At 44.2% G+C, this 25,711-nt stretch overlaps 1 long non-coding RNA gene across 1 annotated transcript in view; it reads right to left on the bottom strand.

Moving 5' to 3' along the window:
• LOC134935567 (uncharacterized) overlaps nucleotides 1-25,711 on the bottom strand; it is a 108,263-nt gene that overhangs the window by 20,847 nt on the left and 61,705 nt on the right. The window contains exon 2 of the long non-coding RNA XR_010180254.1: nucleotides 25,405-25,519. This is a non-coding gene — a long non-coding RNA (uncharacterized LOC134935567). The remainder of the gene's footprint in view (nucleotides 1-25,404; nucleotides 25,520-25,711) is intronic.

Here is a 25,711-nt window from a genome sequence, read left to right as displayed (position 1 = left end):
CACCCTTCAACGTGTAACGCCCTATGCTATATATATGATAACTCTAGATTTAATCGATGGACCCCTCCCGGGGATCTGATTCTATTCTGTTCTTCTAATCTTTTCTTTCTCTTTTCTCTTCTCCTTTCTTCTTCCTTCTTTACCTTTTTTTCTCTTTAACCTCAGTCGGTTGATCTCTCTACTGGCTGATATTCTTTCCATATCTTATTACCCGATCTGCAGGTTAAAAATAGTTTTTTTGGTTCTATCCATGATTGCCAATTGTTAATCTTTGTCTTATAATGTACTTTGTTATGACTGAAATTTCTTGGTCTCTGTTTGACTCTATGATCTCTCTAATAAAAATTATGTTTAAAAAAAAAAGAGGTTGTCAGCGGTGTGCCTCTTATGGAAACCAGTGATACACAGTGTAGCCTGCCTAGGAATGAGTTTGTGAGATGCTGCTGCTGGTGCCACTGCTATTGTTGCTACGGAAGGCAATACATCTAGTCAGTGGACTGTCACAGTCATGTAGTCCTTAGTTTGCCCTGCTCTACTTGTCCACATGTCCAGGGTTAAGTGGACAGTGGGTACAACAGCATTTTTCAGGACACAGGTGGTCATTCTGAGTTGGTCACCCACATCATTTGAATACTGAAAGAGGGAAAAGCCAAGCGTCTCTATGGGTTGGGTTTGTGTGACCGGCGGTCGGGAGATGGTTGGTGGGGGCATGCACAACAAAGCCTCTTGCGGGCCCGCTGCACTCTCCCCTTGCAGGCTTGCTGCGCTCACCACAGGTTCTATTCCAACTCTATGGGTGTCATGGACACCGATGAGTGGGAGTAGTCCCTGTTGGTCAGCATGCTGATCGGCAGGCTATTGAGATCGCGGGATCCCAGTGTCGGTATTGTGACCGGCGGTTATAACCGCATCCCGTCACTATGACCTTCCAGACACGACACAGCCTTAGCCTGGGTGGGAACTACAGTACCAGTGGATCCTGTTCTTCCACATTGAAGGTAAGTTACTCACTGTATGTTACACTTATGATTTATTAATAACTAGCTGATGAGCCCGGTTTCAACCAGGCAGAGATTTGCTGGGCGGAACATTTTAACCCTATTCACCCCCTTAGGAGTCAAATAATCACTGCTTAGTGGGTAGCTGCAAATAATTGTCACAGTTTTCAGACCACCCAGCAGGTCACATGTTATGGGTCACCAAGCAGGTGCACAGGGAGAGTTCACGTACTGTCACATTTTCAGAGCACAATGGGGATGCATTGTAAATGGCAGGCGGAAGTTTTGCCACATAACTCCAAAATGAAGCAATCAATTATAACACCAATATAATTCTATAATTATAAGAGCTTTCATTTGGTATATGATGTGCCCTGCTCAGAAAAAAAATAAGTCACTTGTAAAAGGCTTCCTTCTGCTATTAACATACAGTGCATCCAGAAAGTATTCACAGCGCTTCACTTTTTCCACATTTTGTTAAGTTACAGCCTTATTCCAAAATGGAATAAATTAATTTTTCCCCTCAAAATTCTAGACACAGTGGGGGTAATTCTGAGTTGATCACAGCAGGAATTTTGTTAGCAATTGGGCAAAACCATGTGCACTGCAGGGGAGGCAGATATAACATGTGCAGAGAGAGTTAGATTTGGGTGGATTATTTTGTTTCTGTGCAGGGTAAATACTGGCTGCTTTATTTTTACGATGCAATTTAGATTGCAGATTGAACACACCCCACCCAAATCTAACTCTCTCTGCTCATGTTATATCTGCCTCCCCTGCAGTGCACATGGTTTTGCCCAATTGCTAACAAAAGTCCTGCTGCGATCAACTCAGAATTATCCCCAATACCCCATAATTAACGTTTTTTTTCTTCAGATTTTTGCAAATTAATTAAAAATAAAAAAACAAAGAAATCACATGTACATAAGTATTACCAGCCTTTGCCATGAAGCTCCAAATTGAGCTCAGGTGCATCCTGTTTCCACTGATCATCCTTGAGATGTTCCTACAGCTTAATTGGAGTCCACTTGTGGTAAATTCAGTTGATTGGACATGATTTGGAGAGGCACACACCTGTCTATATAAGGCCCCACACTTGACAGTGCATGTCTGAGCACAAACCAAGCATGAAATCGAAGGAATTGTCTGTAGCCCTCCGAGACAGGATTGTCTCGAGGCACAAATCTGGGGAAGGGTACAGAAAAATATCTGCTGCTTTTATGGTCCCAATGAGCACAGTGGCCTCCATCATCCGTAAATGAAAGAAGTTCGGAACCACCAGGACTCTTCCTAGAGCTTGCCAGTCGTCTAAACTGAGAAATCGGGGCAGAAGGGCCCTATTCAGGGAGATGACCAAGAACCCAATGGGAGAGCTACAGAAACTTCCAGAAGGACAACCATCTCTGCAGTAATCCACCAATCAGGCCTGTATGGCAGAGTGGTCAGATGGAAGCCACTCCTTAGTAAAGAGCACATGGCAGCCTGCAAGGAGTTTGCCAAAATGCACCTGAAGAACTCTCAGACCATGATAAACAAAATTCTCTGGTCTGATGAGACAAAGATTGAATTCTTTGGCGTGAATGCCAGCGTCATGTTTGGAGGAAACCAGGCACTGCTCATCACCAGGCCAATACCATCCCTACAGTGAAGCATGGTGGTGGCAACATCATGCTGTGGGGATGTTTTTCAGCAGCAGGAACTGGGAGACTAGTCAGGATAGAGGGAAATATGAATGCAGCAATGTACAGAGACATCCAGGATGAAAACCTGCTTCAGAGCGCTCTTGACCTCAGACTGGGGCGACGGTTCATTTTTCAGCAGGACAAAGACTCTAAGCACACAGCCAAGATATGAAAGGAGTGGCTTCAGACCAACTCTGTGAATGTCCTTGAGTGGCCCAGCCAGAGCCCAGACATGAACATCTCTGGAGAGATCTGAAAATGGCTGTGCACCAACACTGCCCATCCAACCTGATAGAGCTTGAGAGGTGCTGCAAAGAGGAATGGGTGAAACCGCCCAAAGATATGTGTGCCAAGTTTGTGGCCTCATATTCAGAAAGACTTGAGGCTGTAACTGTAATTGCTGCCAAAGATGCATAAACAAAGGAAGGACTACATGACTGTGACTGCCCACTGGGTAGATGTATTGCGTACCGCAGCAACAACAGCAGCGGCACCAGTAGCAGCATCTCACAAACACCAGCTCGTTCCTAGGCAGGCTACGTTGTGTATCACTGGTTTCTGTATGAAGCACACCACTGACAACCTTTTAGGGAAACTGAGGTACATCACCGCACAATGGCTTACCCCACTTAGACTCTCCTTTGGATTTGTGATATCGGACAATGCCACCAATACTGTGCGTGCATTACATCTGGGCACATTCCAGCACATCCCATGTTTTGCATATACAATTAATTTGGTGGTGCAGAATTTTTTGACAAATGACAGGGGCATGCAGGAGATGCTGTTAGTGGCCTGAAAAATTGTGTGCCACTTTCGACATTCAGCCACTGCGTGCCGAAGACTGAAGCACCAGCAAACACTCCTGAACCTGCCCTGCCATCACCTGAAGCAAGAGGTGGTAACGAGGTGGAATTCAATACTCTATATGCTTCAGAGGATGGAGGAGCAGCAAAAGGCCATATACATCCCCCTACGATATGGGCAAAGGAAGGGAAATGCACCTGACTCAAGCACAGTGGAGAATGATTTCTGTCTTGTGCAAGGTTCTCCAACCCTTCGAACTTGCCACATGTGAAGTCAGTACAAACACTGCCAGCTTGAGTCAGGTCATTTCCCTCATCAGGCTTTTGAAGAAGCAGCTGGAGAAATTGAAGGAGGTGCTCAGAGCGATTCCGCTAAGTATGTGGGACCTGTGGATGGAGCCCTTGATTTGCTTTGCCAGGATTCAAGGGTTGTCAATCTGTTGTAATCAGAGCACTACATTTTGGCCACCGTGCTCGACCCTAGGTTTAAAGCCTACATTGTATCTCTCTTTCCGGCAGTCTGCAGAGGTTCAAAGACCTGCTGGTAAGACAATTGTCAACTCAAGCGGAACGTGACCCGCTTGAGTTTACAATTCTTCCTTCATTTTTAGATGGATCAGATCCTCCTTCATTTTCTCCTGCAACTGGGGCTGCGAGGAAAAGGGTAAAATTTCCGAGCCCACCCGCTGGCGGTGATTCAGGGCAGTCAGGAGCAAGTGCTGACATCTGGTCCACACTGAAGGACCTGCCAACGATTACTGACATGTCTACTGTCACTTCATATGATGCTGTCACAATTAAAAGAATGGTGGAGGATTATATGGGTGACAGCATCCAAGTAGGCATGTCAGACAGTCCGTATGTATACTGGCAGGAAAAAGAGGCAATTTGGAGGCCCTTGCACAAACTGGCTCTATTTTACCTAAGTGGAGCCCCCTCCAGTGTGTACTCCGACAGAGTGTTTAGTGCAGCCGGTCACCTTGTCAGCGATCGGCGTAGGAGGTTACTTCCACAAAATGTGGAAAAGATGATATTCATCAAAATGAATTATAAATTCCTCCAGGAAGACCTTGACCAGCAATTGCCTCCAGAAAGTACACATGGATCTGTGATGGTGGATTCCAGTGGGGATGAATTAATACTCTGTGAGGATGAGGATGTACACGCTGAAAGGGGCGAGGAATCGGAGGATTAGGATGAGGACGACGTCTAGAGCCAGTTTGTGCAAGGAGAGATGAATTGCTTCTTTTTTGGTGGGGGGATTAATTCTTTTTTTTTATGGGGGCCCAAACAAACCGATCATATCAGCCACCGTCGTGTCGGCAGTCCCTGTCACTGAAATGATTGGTTTGTTAAAGTGTGCATGTCCTGTTTATACAACATAAGGGTGGGTGGGAGGGCCAAAGGACAATTCCATCTTGCACCTCTTTTTCTTCTTTGCATTATGTGCTCTTTGGGGTCTAGTTTTTAAAAGTGCCATCCTGTCTGCCACTGCAGTGCCACTCCTATATGGGCCAGGTGTTTGTGCCGCCCACTTGGGTCGCTTAGCTTAGTCTTCCAGCGACCTGATCGCACCTGTATTTCATCTTTGCATTATGTGCTCTTTGGGGCTTAGTTTTTAAAACTGTGATCCTGTCTGCCACTGCAGTGCTACTCTTAGATGGGCCAGGTGTTTGTGCCGCCCCCTTGGGTCGTTTAGCTTAGATATCCAGCTACCTCATTGCACCTCTTTTTTTTCTTTGCATTATGTGCTCTTTGGGGTCTAATTTTTAAAATTGCCATCCTGTCTGCCACTGCAGTGCCACTCCTAGATGGGCCAGGTGTTTTTGCCACCCACTTGGGTCGCTTAACTTAGTCATCCAGCGACCTCGGTGCAACCTTTTGGCCTAAAAACAATATTGTGAGGTGTTCAGAATAGACTGGAAATGAGTGGAAATTAATGTTATTGAGGTTAATAAAACTGTAGGATCAACATTACCCCCAAATTCTGTGATTTTAGCTGTTTTTGTGTTTTTCTTAAAAATCATCCAGATTCAAAACCAAAACCCGAAAGGGTGGCTTTGGCAAAACCAATCCAGATCCAAAACACAAGCGATGATCCAGATCCAGAACCAAAACACAAAACATGAAAAGTGCCCGCCGCACATCTCTAGAATTTAGGGTTAGTATTATGCTGTGATTAGGATAAGGCTTCTGTTAGGGTTAGTCTTTAATTAGTTTATCTAACTGTAACTATAATGATTCCAATTCAGTGGCTCACGCAGGGGGGTTTACGAGTACCCAGAAACCCCCCTGATCGGCCAAATTCTTTTAAGAGACGGAGACAGCTCTGTCTCCGTCTCACTACAAACTGCGATCGTGTACGCAATCGCGATCACAGCTGCTGCAGGGAGCCCTCTGTATGGAGCAGGGCTGTCAGATGAGCCACCGCCTGCCCGCCCACCAGAGACACCAGCTGGTGCAGTCATTGCCATTGGGCTTGGGCACCGCAGCAGCTGGCCGCGACCTCTTGTATGGTGATGTGGATGTGACTCACAGGTCACGCACACTACGTCGCCTGCCAGCTAGCCCGCTCAGCCAGTCCTGCTTCGTTGGGGTTGGAGCCAGGCTCTGCTAAGATGCTGGGAGGGAATGCTCTGCCTCTGTGCTGCTCCTCACTGCTGTAATACAGAGATGGAAACCTGAGCTGTTAGGGGACAGTGTGCGGTGTATTTACTGGCAAAGACTAGTCAAAGGACCTGGCTTTCTCCTCTCAGCCTGGCCCCGGGTACAGTATGCGTGTATAGTATGTTAGTGGTGTGTTTTGTGCATGTGTAATGTATACGTGTGTGTGTGATGTATATTTTTTTATACACTATATATATATATATATATATATATATATATATATAGTTCCTCGGTTCTTATAAATAAGAATAAAGGGCGGCACTCCAATTTCTTCAATATAAATAGATTCCTTTAGTGAAACTTTATGTTAAATCGTCGTCATCGTTTCAAGGCTCTCCGGCCTTTTCGTCAGGGCGCAGTTACAAAAGTGCAAAGTAGTGAATATACAGCATTGCACTTTTGTAACTGCGTCCCACTTTATTAACACTTATGATTTTCCCTATCACTTTGTATATATTTTTGTATTATTTTAATCACAGCACTTACATAGCACTTCTGTGCTTCTTATTAACCCTTATTCATTCTCACCTGTGTGCTAACCTGGGGTAGCCGACCTGTGCCGACGTTATGGGGTCCTGCACCCCGGACCCATACCTAGTATTAGGGACCCGCAGTGACGGAGAAGCCTTGTCGATCGGCCTGGGGGCTTAACCCTATATCTGCAGATATACGCAACTAAGATCTCCGTATTATCTGACTATTATGTAGTAATATTTTTCACTCGGTGTGCATTAGGGAACACATTGTTTTTTACTACACAGAATTACCCCTTCCTTTTAGCACCTCAGTGACATCACAATCTGATTGAGCAGCTTACACTTTTGTGCATTGTATTTAGAGAGGCATGGATGGGTCAGCATTAGGAGGGATTGCTGACTCCAGAGTGCCATAGGAGATGCTAGGGGTATCTCCAGGTAAGCTGGCTCTCAGATGCTGTAGGAGCCATTACCATGTGGCCTTACACTGGGAATTTAACCCAGACATATCTGGAATTATTTATGGGGTGGGTGTGGGGTGCGGTGGCCCCTGTGTCGGTATGGCTGGGCTGCTTCAGGTCGGCACACCCTAACACTTTATTAACACTTATGATTTTCCCTATCACTTTGTATATATTTTTGTATTATTTTAATCATACCACTTACATAGCACTTCTGTGCTTCTTATTAACCCTTATTAATTCTCACCTGTGTGCTGACCGGGATCGGTATGAAATACCTCCAATCAAAATCCCGACGTTCAAAATCCCGACGCCAATTGACCGATGGTCAAAATCCCGACAAGGTCAAAATCCCGACATGGACAAAATACTGACACTTAAAATACCGACAAGGTCAAAATACCGACATGTAAAATGCCGACAGGTCAAAATACCGACATGCCGTTTTTGTTGGTTTTTTTGTGTGTATGTCGACATAAGTCAACATGGACACCATATAAAGTGTACCGCGTCCCCTCGCATGGTTCGCTGCGCTCGCCATGCTTCGGGCACGGTGCCTCGCTGCGCTCGGCACACTATTATATTTCCCCTCCAGGTCCACTGGGATAGTAAAGTATGAACAAGTCGGTTTCAATAAAAAAAATCATGAAAAACTCATATCGGTATTTTGACCTGTCGGCATTTTACATGTCGGTATTTTGACCTTGTCGGTATTTTAAATGTCGGTATTTTGTCCATGTCGGGATTTTGACCTTGTCAGGATTTTGACCATCGGTCAATTGGTGTCGGGATTTTGAAAGTCGGGATTTTGATTGGAGGTAAACTGACTGCATCCTGTGCTGACCTGGGGTAGCCGACCTGTGCCTACGTTATGGGGTCCTGCACCCCGGACCCATACCTAGTATTAGGGACCCTCAGTGACGGAGTAGCCTTGTCGGTCGGCCTGGGGGCTTAACCCTATATCTGCAGATATATGCAACTAAGATCTCCGTATTATCTGACTATTATGTAGTAATATTTTTCACTCGGTGTGCATTAGGGAACACATTGTTTTTTTCTACACAGAATTACCCCTCCCTTTTAGCACCTGAGTGACATCACAATCTGATTGAGCAGCTTACCATTTTGTGCATTGTATTTAGAGAGGCATGGATGGGTCAGCATTAGGAGGGATTGCTGACTCCAGAGTGCCATAGGAGAAGCTAGGGGTATCTCCAGGTAAGCTGGCTCTCAGATGCTGTAGGAGCCATTACCATGTGGCCTTACACTGGGAATTTAACCCAGACATATTTGTAATTATTTATGGGGTGGGTGTGGGGTGCGGTGGCCCCTGTGTTGGTATGGCTGGGCTGCTTCAGGTCGGCACACCCTAACACTTTATTAACACTTATGATTTTCCCTTTCACTTTGTATATTTTTTTGTATTATTTTAATCACACCACTTACATAGCACTTCTGTGCTTCTTATTAACCCTTATTAATTCTCACCTGTGTGCTGACCTGGGGTAGCTGACATGTGCCGACGTTATGGGGTCCTGCACCCCGGACCCATACCTAGTATTAGGGACCCCCAGTGACGGAGAAGCCTTGTTGATCGGCCTGGGGGCTTAACCCTATATCTGCAGATATACGCAACTAAGATCTCCGTATTATCTGACTATTACGTAGTAGTATTTTTCACTCGGTGTGCATTAGGGAACACATTGTTTTTTCCTACACAGAATTACCCCTCCCTTTTAGCACCTGAGTGACATCACAATCTGATTGAGCAGCTTACCATTTTGTGCATTGTATTTAGAGAGGCATGGATGGGTCAGCATTAGGAGGGATTGCCATGTGCGATGAATCCAGCGACGTAGGTCCCAGAATTGACGTCAGACACCCGCCCTGCAAACGCTTTGACACGCCTGCATTTTTCCTCCCAGAAAACGGTCATTTGACACCCAAAAACGCCATCTTCCTGTCAATCACCTTGCGATCGGCTGTGCGAATGGATTCTTCGCTAAAGCCATCACACAGCACAGATCCTCTTTGTACCCGTATGACGCACTTGTGCATTGCAGTGCATACACATGCACAGTTTTGCCATTTTTTTACCTGATCGCTGCGCTGCAAAAATCAGCAGCGAGCGATCAACTTGGAATGACCCCCTTTGTTCAAAGCCCTGTGACTCCATGCAGTTTGAACCGAGCTGCAAGTTCAAACAAGAAAAAGACAAAAATCTATATAGATCTAATGCTTGTACTGTTCTGTACACTGTACCCAAGTACACTGGGGCAATGTTTCATTGAATTGCTAAAAACTGCCATGTTTTTGTGCCGCTGCTCTGTCGCTTAGTAACCAGCCTACTTGCAGCAGCCTTTGGCTAATATTGGTGAAAACAATATTGTGAGCTGTGATTTTGTCAAAATTGACTGGAAATTACTGGAAATTAATGTTACTAAGGTAAATAATACTCTAGGAACAAAAAAAAAATCCCCAAATTATGTGACTTTAACTTTTTTGTCAAGTTAAAAAAAAAATTCAAATCCGAAACCAGTCATGGTGGTTTGGCATATCCAAATCCAAAGCCGGACGATGATTCAGAGCCAAATCCAAATTCTGCAAAAGTGGTCTGTCACACATCTCTAGTCACAACCTAAAAGTTGTCATACTGAGTATTACATAGTAACATAGTATCTAAGGTTGAAAAAAGACAATTGTCCATCGAGTTCAACCTATTTGTGGTCTCCTATGCACGATTATTTTGTAGAAAATTGTGACTGAAGTTGATGACTGCCGTTACATTTTACCCCTCTTTTTTATAATAACCATAGTGCGTGACTATGCCCCGTAACCCTGGATATCCTTATCCATTAGGAATTTATCTAACCCATTCTTAAAGGTGTTGACTGAGTCTGCCATTACAACTCCCTCAGGCAGGGAATTCCAAACACGTATCGTCCTTACCGTAAAAAAAACCTTTACGCCATATTGTGCGGAATCTCCTCTCCTCTAACCTGAGCGAATGTCCACGAATTCTCTGTGTTGATCTTACCAAAAACAGGTCCTGCGCAAGATCTGTATAATGTCCCCTTATATATTTGTAAATGTTGATCATCTCCCCTCTTAATCTCCTCTTTTCCAGTGTAAACATGCCTAGTCTTGCAAGCCTTTCCTCGTATTCCAGCGTCTCCATACCCTTAATTAGTTTGGTCGCCCGCCTTTGAATCCTTTCTAGCTCCAGGATATCTTTTTTGTAGTAAGGTGCCCAGAATTGTACACAGTATTCAAGGTGTGGCCTCACAAGTGATTTATATAACGGGAGTATAATACTCTCGTCCCTAGCATCAATTCCCCATTTTATGCATGCTAATATCTTATTAGCCTTCTTTGCTGCAGTCCTACTTTGGGTACTACTGCTTAGTTTGCTATCTATGAGGACACCTAAGTCCTTTTCCAGTACAGAATCCCCTAATTTTACCCCATTTAGTAGGTAGGTGTTATTTTTGTTCTTGTTACCACAGTGCATTACCTTACACTTGTCTGTATTGAAGCGCATTCTCCATTTCGCTGCCCAAGCTTCTAATTTAATTAAGTCGCTCTGAAGCGACTCAGCATCCCCCTCCGCATTTATAACTTTGCACAATTTGGTATCATCTGCAAAAATTGACACCATGCTCTCTAGACCTTCTGTTAGGTCGTTAATGAAAATATTGAACAATAGCGGTCCTAATACTGAGCCTTGCGGCACAACACTTAGCACTTCAGTCCAAGTTGAAAAAGATCCATTAACCACAACGCGCTGCTCCCTATTATTTAACCAGTTTTTGACCCAAGTGCATATTGTGCTTCCTAGCCCTGATTCTTGTAGCTTGTAGATAAGTCTCATGTGTGGTACAGTGTCGTATGCTTTGGCAAAATCTAAAAAGATTACATCCACCTCTTTACCCTGATCTAGGTTTGCGCTTACTGTTTCATAAAAGCCAAGTAAATTGGTTTGACAGGATCTGTCCTTCATAAACCCATGTTGATTCCTTTTAATGACCTTATTGACTTCAAGGAACTTCTGAATACTATCTCTTAGAATACTTTCCAATACTTTCCCCACTAAAGATGTAAAACTGGTCTATAATTACCTGGTTCAGCTTTACTTCCCTTTTTGAATATAGGCTCTACTTCCATACCTGATATTACGGAATCCTTAAAGATCAAAAATAGCGGGTTTGCAAGTTCAGAGTGAAGCTCCATTAGAACCCTTGGGTGAATACCATCGGGACCTGGTGACTTATTAATCTTTAAATGTTTCAATCGGTCACAGACTACTTCCTCGCATAAATAAGTACCTATCAGTGGGATATTCTCATTATTGAGATTATGTGTCAGTCCCTGAATTGGGACCTCTCTAGTAAATACTGTTGAAAAAAACTAATTTAGTATGTCCGCTATGTCATTATCATTAATGCTTAAGACTCCCAACTTGTCTTTTAAAGGGCCTATACTCTCCTTCTTTAATCTCTTGCTATTAATGTATTTAAATAATTTTTTGGGATTTGCTTTGCTTTCCTTTGCTACTAGTTTTTCAGTTTCTACTTTAGCCGCTCTTATTTCCTTTATGCATATTTTGTTACATTCCTTATAGTGCTGAAATGACTCTGCTTCCCCGTCAGATTTGTATTTTTTAAATGCTCTCCTTTTCTTGCCCATAAGTTCTTTTATCTTTTTGTTAAGCCACATCGGGTTTATGATTTTTATTCCTTTTTTTGCTGCTCGTAGGAATAAATTTGAGTGTATTTTTAGCTAGCAGGAATTTTAGTACCTCCCATTTCTCCGTAGTATTTTTTCCTAAAAACAAACCTTCCCATTCAATATCCCTGAAAAATACCCTCACCTTTTCAAAATTCGCTTTGCTAAAGTTTAGAGTCCTAGTTGAGCCAGTATAGGGCTGTTTATGAAAACTGATATTGAATGTGACCATATTGTGGTCGCTGTTTCCTATGGGTTCCCCTACTATAATACCTGATACCAAATCCCCATTGTTTGTTAATACCAGGTCTAAGATTGCATTGTACCTAGTTGGTTCCTCAATTAGTTGAACTAAGTAGTTATCATTAAGTGTGTTTAAAAACATATTGCCCCTAGCAGTATCACATGAATCGTTTTTCCAGTTTATCTCTGGATAGTTAAAATCTCCCATCACTACTATGTCTCCCACTCCTACTGCTCATTCAATTTGCTTTAGTAACAATTCCTCATCAGATACGTTGATACCAGGCGGCCTATAGCATACACCCAATACTAACTTTTTTATTCCTTTTTCCCCGGATGCAATTTCTACCCATAATGTCTCAACAGTGTCTACAGTCCCCTCCTGAATATCTTCCCGTATATCAGGTTTTAAAAATGGCTTTACGCAAAGACACACCCCTCCACCCTTTTTATTTAGTCTGTCTCTCCTAAACAGTGTATAGCCCTCTGTTTGCTTGCTGCAAGTATTTCTAGTTCGCCCTTCTTACCAGTAATGCTTCTAGCGTTTACATACATACAACTAAGATAAGTATTTTCCCTTTCGTTAGGGACATCTTTCACCTTATGTAGCAATGATGACCTGTAATCGTCATTGGTTAGTGCTTTGGTAAAATCTCTTTTAGTATCCATGTTAGTAACCTTACCGCCTTCTCTTACCCTCCCCCCAACTTCTCCCCCATTTCATTTACTACCGCCATCCCCACTATTCTCACTGCATGACCCATAGTTTCTAGCTAAACCCTCCCCCCAGGCTCCTAGTTTAAAATCTCCTCCAACTTTCTAACCATCCTTCCCCCCAGCACCGCTGCCCCCTCCTCAGTCAGGTGCAATCCATCACGACAAAAGAGATGGCGCCTGACTGAGAAGTCCGCCCAGTGTTCCAGGAACACAAACCCCTCTCTCCTGCACCAATCCCTAAGCCACACATTTTCCTCCCTAATCTCCCTCTTCCTCCCTGGACTAGCGCGTGGCACGGGTAATATTTCGGAGAATATTACCTTAGATTTCCTTGCCTTAAGTTTCTTTCCTAAGTCCCTATAGTCTTTCTTAAGGACATCCCACCTTCCACTAATTTTGTCATTGGTGCCAATGTGCACCAAGACCGCCGGGTCTTTCCCAGCCCCTCCCAACAATCTATCTACCTGGTCCGCGATATGCCGTACCCGAGCACCCGGGAGATAACAGACTGTACGGCGATCATGGTCCCGGTAGCAGATTGCCCTATCTGCCTTCCTGATGATAGAATCCCCTACCACCACCATCTGACTAGGTACCTCACTATCTTTTATCCCAACTGCGCCAGAGGGACCGCTCCTCTGGATGCTAGAGGTAGCAGTCTCCTCCGGCACCGTCATTTCTTCACTATCATCTTCCGATTCCTCGTCCAGTCAGGCAAATTTGTTTGGGTTTGATAGTTCGGAGATGTCGAGCCTCCCCCTCTTTTTCTTCATTCTAACTGTGACCCAGCTGGCTACCTGATCATCATCCTCTTCTACCAGTGACACCTCCCACAACTCCACCACTGTTCTATCTAAACTTCGCTTGAGATTGTGAATCTCCCTCAGTCGCGTAACGGTTTGCTCTAGATCAGTTACCTGGGCTTTCAGGGCAACCGTTTGCATACACCTCGTGCAGATGTAATCACACTAGGCCGGTTGCTCCAGGTGTGCATACATCTTGCACGACATGCACTGAGTGAGGTCCCCAATCACAGCCCCTCCCATATTGTTTGTAAGGTCTAACTCCCTGTTACTCTCATAGAAAAGAAGCAAAAAGAAAAAGTAGAAGACAAACAATCTCACTTATACAATAATTAAGCTGGCTTATACTTATCTATCTTTGTGCGGTTCTTGGTCCTTCACTTTTATGCAGCCGTAGTACTCTCTCCTGCGGCACCAATACTCCACTTAGCAGTTGCAGTTGTTCCAGCTCACAGCACCTCCTTTTCACCCGGCTTACAGCTCCTGCTAAAAAAAAAATGCCCCTCACCCACGCACAATCACAGCCCCTCTGCTACTCCAAGTAAAAGACCCTCTCACTCACTCACAAGGTCAGCCTCTTGCAGCCTCACCAGAAGTTTAATGGTACTGCAAATATGTGTGTTCCTGATTGTGTATTATAAAACTCACCTTTTTCTGTATTCTAACTCACCTTTTGCTGTTACCAACTCATACTTACAAATCCAAGCAGGACTTTAAAATACAAGCCCTTACAATGAGTATTGCATGTATAAGTTTGCTTACTCCTTGAACAAAGTTAGAGGTTGAAATGAGCACTGAACAAGTGAGCCATGTTCACACTTATTAAATTGCGGTTGCTGTACTCAGGGGCGGATTGGGAACAAAAAGCGGCCCTGGAAAAATTTGTACTAGTGGCCCCACATGGGCAGCACCAGTGGTGTAAGGTCTAGCCATGGGCCACGGCAGCAGTACCCTCCCCCAAGACTTTCCAGATAGTGGGCATGTCCAGCATCAAGGGGGAAGTTATATAGAAATAAAATTAAATATTATGAGCACATTATATGATACACCTTCAGAATTTAGGAAACTATATAATTCTTTAGAAAGATATATTTTCTTATTACACCAACCGTATCCCAATCACTATTCACTCAATCTTATATGTCAGCCAAGCAGGCAGACAGAGCATACACTAGATCAGGCTTTCCCAACCACGGTCCTCAAGGCACACCAACAGTGCAGGTTTTAGCGATATCCAGGCTTCAGCACAGGTGACTTAATTAGTAGCTCAGTTATTTTGATTTAACCATCTGTGCTGCAGCCTGGATATCACTAAAACCTGCACTGTTGGTGTGCCTTGAGGACCGCGGTTGGGAATGCCTGCACTAGATCATCTGCAATCACAGGTTAAGTGGCAAAGTAATTTTCATATCTGCAAATTATTTTGCATCTTATTCATTATGTCTATAAAAAGGACTACATGTCCTCAAACAAAACAGGCCCCACGGGTGCGTCGGCCCACCGGGAATCTTCCCTGTAGACTCTATGACCAATCTGCCTCTGGCTGTACTTAAGAGAAGCTTAACTGTGACCCACTTGAAATATTATTGTGTTCTGTAAGGGGTCTTTCTTTTTAGAAAATGAAACGTTAAAAATAGCACTTAATTGTGTTTTGCATTTCCAACCCCCTATTACACCATCCTATAATGCTAGTATTCAATGGGTTACTTAATACATATTGTCATTGCTGTGACAGGATATATAAACACATACATTAGGTACTGAAGACCACCACCTACAAAGTGTACCCACATATAAATATATCAATATCTTCTTTGTTACTACAGTAGTTGTTGTCAGTAGTATAGTATCGCTAGGCCTTGTTGAATGGATATTATCTTCAAAGGAGTCTCTACTAAATCAATAATGATAATTGCAACTTTTCAAAGCTCATAGTATATAAATATAGTGATCAATGCACATTACTGTTTGACACTGATGTAGCAATATTCAGACATTTGAAATGCTTTAAGTTAATTCTCAGCACTGAAAAGGAAAACAGATAATGCAAGTGTTCTGTTATCCACATGACAACTGTTTGTTTTTTAGGAAAGTCTCTATGGCAAGGGGAACTGAAAAAACAAACAAAACATGACTACACAGTGTGCACTGAAAAATGATGTTGCCCTAGTGCAGTTATACTGTATATTACTACCCTTTAGGTGAGAATAAGAATTTAACGGGAAATTACATTTGTTTCTGCAGCAGGTTACATTGGTTTCCACAGGGAAACATCGGGGTAGAGTGGATCTTGATCCAGAGGCACCAACAGGCTAAAGCTTTAGGCTCTCCCAGGATGCAGTGGGGCCTCCTCTATAAATCTTAATTTGCTTCTTTAATATGTTACTTTATACATATTCTATTATGGCAAACAAAAATGTTAAAATCCATCCACTCGCTACTCGTGAAAAACAGCTTAGCCGTGTTTTGCATTTTGTGCCAAATTGAGCAAAATAGTAAAGATGTAAGTGGACACATCTATATTTTCTGTACCCTAAGGGACTAGGGGGCTAATTCAGACCTGATTGCTAGGCTGTATTTTCATACAGCGGGCGATCAGATACTAAATAGCTTTGTTGTTACACTTGTGTACAATGTCTAACAAGAAGGGCAGTAAGTCTGTGGATGCTGCTGCATCATGCAGAGCATGCACCAAAGATTTACCAGAGGAGGAAGCTGTGTATGATGGTCTGTGTACTATGTATCATACATCTCCCAGTCAGTCCACAGCTCCTGTAACCAATCAGAAGCTACTCTGGGCTGCGTTCACAAACCTACTGGGTACTCTGGTGGAATGCCTTACACCCCCTATGGGACCACCTGTGCCATTACAGCCACAAATTGTCCCTATGGTTAATCTGCCTTGGGTGGAAAATTTGTCTAACCAGTTGCAGCAATTAAATAATTCCTTGGTCAGACAAAAATCTACTCCAGGTCACTCTCGTGTCTCTGGGTCATCTAAGTGGGCTGCTCACAATCCACTAATCTCTCAGATGTTTCATCTGAAGAGGAAGGGAGCATACTGTCCTGTCAGACACAAATCAGGTGTTTCTGACAAGGATTCTTCATTGCAGATTGATGTCCCTGCCCTTGTGGTTGCTATTAAGCAAATCCTACAAATCACTGATGATGAGGATTTCACTACTGTGGCTAAGAAAACTGATATGTTCAAATGGCAGAAGGTGGTTAAAAATCTATTAACCCATTCTAACCATTTGGTGGACATCAGGCAGGAGCCCTGGTCTAATCCAGGGAAGAAATTTCCTCTGTCTAAATGGGCCTTGGCTCTCTATCCTCTCCCTGCAGAGTTCTGTAACAAGTGTGAAAATTCACCGCCAGTGGATTCTCGTGTCACCCGCCTAGTGGTGTCATCCACTCTGCCTGTCACTACTGTCACTTCACTGAAGGAACCGACAGATAAGCGTGTGGAGGGATCCCTGAAGTCTATTTACTCCCTTGCAGGTGCTGTACATAGACCCACTATTGCGGCCTCTTGGGCTGCAAAAGGAATTGAAGCATGAGTTCAGTCATTAGAGGAAGAGCTGCCCGAGGATATATGGGTTCCTGTCTATAGACAGACAGTTAAAAGATAGACATTCATTAGTAAGACACTTATATGGTCGATAGTCAAAAGGCAGACAGGGTCAAAAGTCAGACAGGGTCAAAAGTCAGACAGGGTCAAAAGTCTGACATGGTCAATAGTCCGACAGGGTCAAGAGTCAGACACATTTTTTTTCCTGTTATTTACAACTTTTGCCTCATTTACTATTCATGTCACAAACTAGTACCTTTTAGTAAAGTTGTGGCGAGCGAAAAAAAACAATTTTTTTTTTGTGTGTCTGACTTATGACCCTGTCTGTCTTTTGACCCTGTCGGACTTTTGACTGTCTGACTTTTGACCCTGTCTGACTTTTGACTGTCGACCATATAGTGTCTAACTAATGACTATCTTTTAACTGTCTATGAGCTATGCCACACCCGGATATATCTGACAATGCCAGACAGTACCTGTCTCACATCACTATTACATTCAGGAAGCATCCTCTGAGGCGGGTGTGTTGGCAGTCAAGGTGTCGACTATGTCTGTCCTGGCTCGCCGTATTCTGTGGTTGAGGTGATGGAAGGTGGACCTAGACTCCAAAAACACATTGAAGGTACTCTCCTTTAAGTGGGACATTTTGTTTGGGGAAAACCTAAATAAAATTGTGTCTGAATTGGCGGCTGCTACGACTGCCTTTCTCCCAAATACGAATCCTTCTGCACAGAAGGTTAAAGGTACCACTTTTCGTTCCTTTCGGCTTCAAGGGAAAGCAAAAGGTCAGGCATACCTGAGACAATCTCGTGCTCCCAAAACAACTAAGCCCAAGGCAAAGCAGTCCTGGGTGGCGCGTCAGCCTGCTTCTAAACAAGAAAAGCCTGCCGCATGACGGGGCGGGCCGCCACATGGGGGACTTCAGGGTGGGAGGCCGACTTCTGTAGTTCAACCAGGTCTGGTTAAAGACCACTTCAGACGCATGGGTGCGGTAAGTTAACTCTCACGGGTACGCAGTCTCCTTCAAGAGATGTCCCATCGCCAGTTTTGCACCACGGTTATCCCTTCAGATCCGTTAAAGGTGCAAGCTCTGCAAAAGGTTGTGGGATCCCTCCTGAATACAAAAGTAGTAGTGTCAGTTCCACTGGCCCAGAGAGGCAGAGGTAACTACTCAACCCTGTTTCTAGTTCCGAAACCCAATGGGTCTTTCCGGCCTATACTCAACCTCAAATCACTGAACAAGTTTGTGAGAGTGTCCAAGTTCCGTATGGAAACACTGCATTCAATTGTACTGGCTATGGAACCCGGAGACTATATGGTATCCCTGGATATACAGGATGCGTACCTGCATATACCTATTGCCATGTTGCATCAGCAGTATCTGTGATTTGCTATTGGCAACATCCGCTATCAGATCCAGGCTCTCTCATTTGGACTGGCTATGGCTCTTCGGATCTTCACCAAGGTCATGGCTGTAATGACGGCCCATCTCCGTCGCCAGGGAGTCAGGATCCTTCCGTATGGATCCTTCCGTATCGGACGACTGGCTGATCAGATTCTGGCAAACTCCCACAATGTCTTCCTCAGTCATCTGCAACTGACGGTAAGCTTCCTACAAGCCCACGGGTGGCTTATCAATTGGAAGAAATACTCGCTGGTCCCAGCTCAGAGCATGGTGCACCTGGGGGTACTCCTGGACACACACAGTCAACGACTGATAAATCCTCAGCCTTCAAGACAGGATAAGATGTTTCCTTTGTTACCCCAGAGTGTCGATACACTCAGCAATCCAAGTACTTGGCCTGATGGTGTCGGCATTCAACATGGTAGAGTACGCTCAATTTCAGGAGACTGCCTACATCAACGGTGGGCAACCCGCAGCTCTTGAGCCGCATGCGGCTCTTTCATCCTCTGCATGCGGCTCGATCCGCTCCCGGCCACTGCTGCCCGACACACAGCAACTTCTAAGGCTTAGAAGTTGCTGTGTGTTAATCTAAGGTCTCTTTGGCATGTGAGGAGAGGTGAGGAGCGCACTGGGGGCATAGCTGGCACTGTGGGGGCATGTGTATCTACACTGAGGGGAAAACTGGCACTGTGGGGGTATGTGTATCTGCACTGGAGGCATAGCTGGCACTGTGGGAACAAGTGGATCTGCACTGGGGGCATGTGTATCTGCAATGGGGGCATAGCTGGCACTGTGGTGGCATATGTATCTGCACTGGGGGCATAGCTGGCACTGTGGTGGCATGTGTATCTACACTGGGGGCATAGCTGGCACTGTGGGGCCATGTGAATCTGCACTGGGGGCACAGCTGGCACTGTGGGGGCATGTGAATCTGCACTGGGGGCACAGCTGGCACTGTGGGGGCATGTGGATCTGCACTGGGGGCATAGCTGGCACTGTGGGGGCATGTGGATCTGCACTGGGGGCATAGCTGGCACTGTGGGGGCATGTGTATCTGCACTGGGGGCATAGCTGGCACTGGGGGCATGTGTATCTGCACTGGGGGCATAGCTGGCACTGGGGGCATGTGTATCTGCACTGGGGGCATAGCTGGCACTGTGGGGGCATGTGTATCTGGTACTGTGGGGGCATGTGTATCTGACACTGGGGCATATATTTATCTGGCACTGTTTGGACATATGTGTATCTGGCACTGTGGAGGGGGTATATGTATCTGGCACTGTGGAGGCACCCATTTTTTGGAATTTTTATATGTATGTGGTGCTGTACTGGGGCATTATATGTATGTGGCACTGTACAACATGACTAAAAATGGGGTTATGACACAAGGTCATACTCCTACAAATGTCATACCGAAAGGTGCGCGCACAAAAAAGGGGTGTGTGGCTTTGTGAAAACTAGGCCACGCCCCCATTTTTGTGCACGCGCCTACAGCGCGCACATGATAGTGGCTCTTGCCCTTCACTACAAATCTTTTCTGCCTCTTTGCCTCTGACTGGTTGGCCACCCCTGGCCTACTTCATCGGATCTAATTTCACATGATCGCTTTGACTCCGAAGGTTCATCTGTCGCTGACCTGCTGGCTACAGGACCAACAATTGAGCAGGGGCCGTCCGTCCTGGATCCCCGACTGAGTCCTGCTGACAACGGATGCCAGTCTGAGGGATTGGGGTGTGGTGTTGAAGCAAAACTCTTTTCAGGGTCGCTGGACCAAGGAGGTGTCACTCCTCCCAATAAACATTCTGAAGTTGTGGGCGGTGTTCAATGCGCTATCTCTCAGCCTGACTCAGAACAGGCCTGTTCAAGTACGGTCAGACAACTCAACGATGACATACATAAACCATCAAGGCGGCACTCGAAGCCGCATGGCAATGATGAAAGTGTCAAAAATACTTTGTTGGGCAGAACGTCATCTGCAGTGTTCATTCCGGGTGTCCTAAACTGGGAAGCGGACTTTCTCAGTTGCCAGGACGTCATGCCGGCAAGTGGAGCCTTCATCCAGAAGTCTTTCAACTCCTAGTGGACAAGTGGGGCCTACCAGATGTAGACCTGATGGCATCTCGACACGAGCACAAGGTTCCGGTCTTCAGATCAAGGACCAGGGATCCTCAAGCAGTGTTCGTGGATGCACTGGCAATTCCATGTAACTTTCGGCTTCCCTACGCGTTCCCTCCAGTGTCACTCCTGCCCAGGGTCCTGCGGAAGTTCTAACAAGAGGATTTGTACTTCTAGTCACTCCAGCGTGGCCCAGACAGCGCTGGTTCTCAGACCTGCAGGGTCTATCAACAGAACGTCCTCTTCTACTTCCTCAACGACCAAACCTCCTCGTACAGGGCCCTTTTCTTTATCCGGACCTGGCCAGGCTGGCTTTGACGGCGTGGCTCTTGAAGCATCTCTCCTGAGAGCCAAAGGATTCTCTGAGGCGGTCATCCAAACTATGTTTAAAGCCTGTAAACTAGCTTCAGCTTGGATTTATTACATAGTCTGGAATTCTTACTTCACCTGGTGTGCTAAGAATTATGATGCATACAGATTCAGAACTTCCAGAATTCTGGCTTTTCTGCAAAGAGCACTGGACTTAGGCCTTTGTCTGGCCCCCCTCAAGGTTCACATATCTGCCTTGTTAGTATGGTTTCAGAGAAATATTGTGCCTATACCTGATGTTCATACATTCACTCAGGGTGTCTTATGGATTCAGTCTCCCTATGTCCCTCCTGTGGCTCCATGGGATCTGTCGGTTGTCCTGAATGCCCTGCAAGAGTTTCCATTTGAACCTCTTGAGACGGTGGACCTTAAATGGCTCATGGCCAAGGTCTTGTTTTTACTGGCTATTACCTCTGCTAGACGGGTGTTGGACTTAGGCACATTGTCCTGTCGTCCAACTTTTCTAATATTTCATTGTGACCAGGAAGTTCTTAGAACTCGCTCAGGTTATTTACCTAAGGTGGTATCATCTATTCACCTTAACTAAAGAGATTGTGGTTCCGGCCTTTATCTCTTCTGATTTGTTCTCCAACTAGCGGTATTTGGATGTGGTACGGGCTCTCCGTATATATGTGGAGAAGACTGCCTCAATAAGGAGGTCAGACTTCCTTTTTGTCACGTTTGGTTTTCACAAACGTGGCTGGCCTGCGAATAAGCAAACCTTGGTCAGATGGATTAGAATGGTGATTGCACAAGCTTATGCGCAGGCTGGTCTTCCAGCTCCTGCTGCTATTAATGCCCATTCTACTCAGTCTGTTGGACCTTCTTGGGCGGCTTGCCGTGGCGCGTCCGCAGAACAATTGTGCAAGGTGGCTACGTGGTCCTCTGTGAACACGTTGATTAGGTTCTATGCCTTTGATACCTTTGCCTCCCAGAATGCTTCCTTTGGACGCTAGGTTCTCATACCCGCTAAGGCACGTCCCCTCCCCTGAGGAACTGCTTTAGGACATCCCCGATGTTTCCCTGTGGGAACCAATGTAACCTGCTGCAGAAAATGAGAGTTATGGTAGACTTACCATTGTTAACTCTGTTTCTGCGAGGTAACATAGTAACATAGTATCTAAGGTTGAAAAAAGACAATTGTCCATCAGGTTCAACCTATTTGTGGTCTCCTCTGCACGATTATTTTGTATAAAATGTTGACTGAAGTTGCTGACTGCCGTTCTGATTAACCCCTCTTTTTTGTAATAACCATAGTGCGTGACTATGCCCCGTAACTCTGGATATCCTTATCCATTAGGAATTTATCTAACCCATTCTTAAAGGTGTTGACTGAGTTGGCCATTACAACTCCCTCAGGCAGGGAATTACAAACACGTATCGTTCTTTCCGTAAAAAAGCATTTACGCTGTATTGTGTGGAATCTCCTCTCCTCTAACCTGAGCGAGTGTCCACGAGTTCTCTGTGTTGATCTAACCAAAAACAGGTCCTGCGCAAGATCTGTATATTGTCCCCTTATACATTTGTAAATGTTTATCATGTCCCCTCTTAATCTCCTCTTTTCCAGTGTAACCATGCCTAGTCTTGCAAGCCTTTCCTCGTATTCCAGCGTCTCCATACCCTTAATTAGTTTGGTCGCCCGCCTTTGAACCTTTTCTAGCTCCAGGATATCCTTTTTGTAGTAAGTTGCCCAGAATTGTACACAGTATTCAAGGTGTGGCCTCACAAGTGATTTATATAACGGGAGTATAATACTCTCGTCCCTAGCATCAATTCCCCGTTTTATGCATGCTAATATCTTATTAGCCTTCTTTGCTGCAGTCCTACTTTGGGTACTACTGCTTAGTTTGCTATCTATGAGGACACCTAAGTCCTTTTCCAGTACAGAATCCCCTAATGTTACCCCATTTAGTAGGTAGGTGTTATTTTTGTTCTTGTTACCACAGTGCATTACCTTACACTTGTCTGTATTGAAGCGCATTCTCCATTTCGCTGCCCAAGCTTCTAATTTAAATAAGTCATTCTGAAGCGACTCAGCATCCCCCTCCGCATTTATAACTTTACACAATTTGGTATCATCTGCAAAAATTGACACCATGCTCTCTAGACCTTCTGTTAGGTCGTTAATGAAAATATTGAACAATAGCGGTCCTAATACTGAGCCTTGCGGCACACAACTTAGCACTTCAGTCCAAGCTGAAAAAGATCCATTAACCACAATGCACTGCTCCCTATTATCTAACCAGTTTTTGACCCAAGTGCATATTGTGCTTCCTAGCCCTGATTCTTGTAGCTTGTAGATAAGTCTCATGTGTGGTACAGTATTGAACGCTTTGGCAAAATCTAAAAATATTACATCCACCTCTTTACCCTGATCTAGGTTTGCGCTTACTGTTTCATAAAAGCCAAGTTAGTTGGTTTGACAGGATCTGTCCTTCATAAACCCATGTTGATTCCTTTTAATGACCTTATTGACTTCAAGGAACTTCTGAATACTATCTCTTAGAATACCTTCCAATACTTTCCCCACTATAGATGTAAGACTGGTCTATAATTACCTGGTTCAGCTTTACTTCCCTTTTTTAATATAGGCACTACTTCCGCTATACGCCAGTCTTTGGGAATCATACCTGATATTACTGAATCCTTAAAGATCAAAAATAGCGGTTTTGCAAGTTCAGAATGAAGCTCTGTTAGAACCCTTGAGTGAATACCATCGGGACCTGGTGACTTATTAATCTTTAAATGTTTTAATCGGTCACAGACTACTTCCTCGCTTAAATAAGTACCTATCAGTGGGATATTCTCATTATTGAGATTATATGTTAGTCCCTGAATTGGGACCTCTCTAGTAAATACTGTTGAAAAAAACTAATTTAGTGTGTCCGCTATGTCATTATAATTTTTGCTTAAGACTCCCAACTTGTCTTTTAAAGGGCCTATACTCTCCTTTAATCTCTTGCTATTAATGTATTTAAATCATTTTTTGGGATTCGCTTTGCTTTCCTTTGCTACTAGTTTTTCAGTTTCTACTTTAGCCGCTCTTATTTCCTTTTTGCATATTTTGTTACATTCCTTATAGTGCTGAAATGACTCTGCTCCCCGTCAGATTTGTATTTTTTAAATGCTCGCCTTTTCTTGCCCATAAGTTCCTTAATCTTTTTGTTAAGCCACATCGGTTTATGATATTAATTCCTTTTTTTGCTGCTCGTAGGAATAAATTTGAGTGTATTTTTAGCTAGCAGGAATTTTAGTACCTCCCATTTCTCCGTAGTATTTTTTCCTAAAAACAAACCTTCCCATTCAATATCCCTGAAAAATACCCTCATCTTTTCAAAATTTGCTTTGCTAAAGTTTAGAGTCCTAGTTGAGCCAGTATAGGGCTGTTTATGGAAACTGATATTGAATGTGACCATATTGTGGTCGCTGTTTCCTATGGGTTCCCCTACTATAATACCTGATACCAAATCCCCATTGTTTGTTAATACCAGGTCTAAGATTGCATTGTACCTAGTTGGTTCCTCAATTAGTTGAACTAAGTAGTTATCATTAAGTGTGTTTAAAAACATATTGCCCCTAGCAGTATCACATGAATCGTTTTTCCAGTTTATCTCTGGATAGTTAAAATCTCCCATCACTACTATGTCTCCTACTCCTGCTGCTCTTCAATTTGCTTTAGTAACAATTCCTCATCAGATGCGTTGATACCAGGCGGCCTAAAGCATACACCCAATACTAACTTTTTTATTCCTTTTTCCCCGGATGCAATTTCTACCCATAATGTCTCGACAGTGTCTACAGTCTATGTGCCCTCAGTATGTTTTACCTGCGGAAGGGCCTGACAGAATTCCAGCAGTGGGGTGATTGCTAAGAGAACTCTTGCGGGCTCAGGGGCTCAGTGTGCTCTCCACAGGATCTGTTCCCGCTCTATGGGTGTCGCATGAGTCTGAATAGCCCTGGTGCGCAAGGATTCCGGCTGGGGGCATTGTTGGCTGTCGGGATTCTGGTGTTGGTATCCTGCACGTCTGGATCCCAACAGACGGCAAATTAAACGCATCCCATACAAACAACTGGTTTAACCAAATAGGTAATATTACAGATGGTTATTAATAATAATAAATAATGACTGCACAGTGACTTTGCTGTTGTCAGGCACTGTGGCATTGTCACCTCATACATTCACAGAGGATCATTGTCTGGCATTATTTTTTTTAAACATTAGTCAATAGTGCCATTTATGCCTAGGAATCCCCTCAAACACATTAAGGAAGTTTTTAAAGTTCTCTATCCCAAAGATAATATTAGAGATACTGTATAATAAAAAGACTTTCTGTATAGCACAAATTAAATTATGTCTCAAAATTACCTGCCTCTTCAGAATTATGACAAAGAACTTCTATTAAGAGTGTAGAATCCTAATATCCTTTTCCTGTAGATCTGCCACAATACACTTCTTGTATAAGGTACTTTTTAGGCAATGTCTAGATGGAAATGAAATAACATTTTGCAATATAAAGTAACTACAGTTGATAAGTAGGACATTTCTGTTTTTCCAATGAAAACAGTGACACACTGTAAAATCTGTACCCGGAGAACTTTGGGACACGGATGATAGGTCAACAGCCAATAGGTCAGAACCATACGGTCGTTATGCATTAGGTCAACACTAACAA

This window comes from Pseudophryne corroboree, chromosome 6, assembly GCF_028390025.1.
Source record: "Pseudophryne corroboree isolate aPseCor3 chromosome 6, aPseCor3.hap2, whole genome shotgun sequence".
In the NCBI taxonomy this organism is placed as follows: domain Eukaryota; kingdom Metazoa; phylum Chordata; class Amphibia; order Anura; family Myobatrachidae; genus Pseudophryne; species Pseudophryne corroboree.
This window is presented reverse-complemented; position numbering and strand designations above follow the sequence as displayed.